This window comes from Anthonomus grandis, unplaced genomic scaffold (assembly GCF_022605725.1).
Source record: "Anthonomus grandis grandis unplaced genomic scaffold, icAntGran1.3 ctg00000416.1, whole genome shotgun sequence".
NCBI classification, from domain to species: domain Eukaryota; kingdom Metazoa; phylum Arthropoda; class Insecta; order Coleoptera; family Curculionidae; genus Anthonomus; species Anthonomus grandis.
The window spans coordinates 3,115-6,228 of record NW_026088497.1 but is presented as its reverse complement, the minus strand read 5'-3'; positions in this window follow the sequence as shown (position 1 = coordinate 6,228).

The following is a 3,114-nucleotide window of genomic DNA, read 5'->3' as shown; positions in this document are numbered from 1 at the left end:
TCCTGAAAAAGTCGTTTTCGACGTCCGTTTTTGAGGCCAAAAATGGGCATCAAAAATGCCATATCTCGGCTATCTTAAGAGCTGCGACCTTGCGGATGGTCTCGTTGGATTCAGAATGACGAAACTAAGACAAAACCGTCGGAATTTTCCCGATAGCTCCCATAGAAGCTGAGATATCGACCTTCAAAGTTTGGATTTTTTCATTTTTCGGGTATACCCCCATGTATCGAATTTTTTCACCAAAAACTGATTTTTTTCAAAATCAAACTAAGTATACCAGCGTGTTATTTGGGTCACCTAGATTACGAAAACACCGGGTTATAACAGGATCCGAGCAGAACTAAGGGAATGAGAGCACTTTGAAAATCCTGAAAAAGTCGTTTTCGACGTCCGTTTTTGAGGCCAAAAATGGGCATCAAAATGCCATATCTCGGCTATCGTAAGAGCTACGACCTTGCGGATAGTCTCGTTGGATTCAGAATGACGAAACTAAGACAAAACCGCTGGAATTTTCCCGATAGCTCCCATAGATGCCGAGATATCGACCTTCAAAATTTGGGTTTTTTCATTTTTCGGGTATACCCCCCCGTATCGAATTTTTTCACCAAAAATTGATTTTTTTCGAAATCAAACTAAGTATACCAGCGTGTTATTTGGGTCACCTAGATTATGAAAACACCGGGTTATAACAGGATCCGAGCAGAACTAAGGGAATGAGAGCACTTTGAAAATCCTAAAAAAGTCGTTTTCGCCGTCCGTTTTTAAGTCAAAAAATGGGCATCAAAAATGCCATATCTCGGCTATCGTAAGAGCTAGGACCTTGCGGATGGTCTCGTTGGATTCAGAATGACGAAACTAAGACAAAACCGTCGGAATTTTCCCGATAGCTCCCATAGAAGCCAAGATATCGATTTTCAAAGTTTGGGTTTTTTCATTTTTCGGGTATACCCCCCGTATCGAATTTTTTCACCAAAAATTGATTTTTTTCGAAATCAAACTAAGTATACCAGCGTGTTACTTGGGTCACCTAGATTACGAAAACACCGGATTATAACAGGATCCGAGCAGAACTAAGGGAATGAGAGCACTTTGAAAATCCTAAAAAAGTCGTTTTCGACGTCCGTTTTTTAGGCCAAAAATGGGCATCAAAAATGCCATATCTCGGCTATCGTAAGAGCTACGACCTTGCGGATGGTTTCGTTGGATTCAGAATGACGAAACTAAGACAAAACCATTGGAATTTTCCCGATAGCTTCCATAGAAGCCGAGATATCGACCCTCAAAGTTTGGGTTTTTTCATTTTTCGGGTATACCCCCCCGTATCGAATTTTTTCACCAAAAATTGATTTTTTTCGAAATCAAACTAAGTATACCAGCGTATTATTTGGGTCACCTAGATTACGAAAACACCGGGTTATAACAGGATCCGAGCAGAACTAAGGGAATGAGAGCACTTTGAAAATCCTGAAAAAGTCGTTTTCGACGTCCGTTTTTGAGGCCAAAAATGGGCATCAAAAATGCCATATCTCGGCTATCGTAAGAGCTAGGACCTTGCGGATGGTCTCGTTGGATTCAGAATGACGAAACTAAGACAAAACCGTTGGAATTTTCCCGATGGCTGCCATAGAAGCCGAGATATAGACCTTCAAAGTTTGGGTTTTTTCATTTTTCGGGTATACCCCCCCGTATCGAATTTTCTCACCAAAAATTGATTTTTTTCGGAATCAAACTAAGTATACCAGCGTATTATTTGGGTCACCTAGATTACGAAAACACCGGGTTATAACAGGATCCGAGCAGAACTAAGGGAATGAGAGCACTTTGAAAATCCTGAAAAAGTCGTTTTCGACGTCCGTTTTTGAGGCCAAAAATGGGCATCAAAAATGCCATATCTCGGCTATCGTAAGAGCTACGACCTTGCGGATGGTCTCGTTAAATTCAGAATGACGAAACTAAGACAAAACCGTTGCAATTTTCCCGATAGCTCCCATAGAAGCCGAGATATCGACCTTCAAAGTTTGGGTTTTTTCATTTTTCAGGTACTACCCCACCCCCCCCCGTATCGAATTTTTTCACCAAAAATTGATTTTTTTCGAAATCAAACTAAGTATACCAGCGTGTTATTTGGGTCACCTAGATTACGAAAACACCGGGTTATAACAGGATCCGAGCAGAACTAAGGGAATGAGAGCACTTTGAAAAACCTGAAAAAGTCGTTTTCGACGTCCGTTTTTTAGGCCAAAAATGGGCATCAAAAATGCCATATCTCGGCTATCGTAAGAGCTACGACCTTGCGGATGGTTTCGTGGGATTCAGAATGACGAAACTAAGACAAAACCGTCGGAATTTTCCCGATAGCTCCCATAGAAGCTGAGATATCGACCTTTAAAGTTTGGGTTTTTTCATTTTTCGGGTATACCCCCCCGTATCGAATTTTTTCACCAAAAATTGATTTTTTTCGAAATCAAACTAAGTATACCAGCGTGTTATTTGGGTCACCTAGATTACGAAAACACCGGGTTATAACAGGATCCGAGCAGAACTAAGGGAATGAGAGCACTTTGAAAATCCTGAAAAAGTCGTTTTCGACGTCCGTTTTTTAGGCCAAAAATGGGCATCAAAATGCCATATCTCGGCTATCGTAAGAGCTACGACCTTGCGGATAGTCTCGTTGGATTCAGAATGACGAAACTAAGACAAAACCGTTGGAATTTTCCCGATAGCTCCCATAGAAGCCGAGATATCGATTTTCAAAGTTTGGGTTTTTTCATTTTTCGGGTATACACTCTCACGAGATGTGTAAATTGATTTTTTTCGAAATCAAACTAAGTATACCAGCGTGTTATTTGGGTCACCTAGATTACGAAAACACCGGATTATAACAGGATCCGAGCAGAACTAAGGGAATGAGAGCACTTTGAAAATCCTGAAAAAGTCGTTTTCGACGTCCGTTTTTTAGGCCAAAAATGGGCATCAAAAATGCCATATCTCGGCTATCGTAAGAGCTACGACCTTGCGGATAGTCTCGTTGGATTCAGAATGACGAAACTAAGACAAAACCGTCGGAATTTTCCCAATAGCTTCCATAGAAGCCGAGATATCGACCTTCAAAGT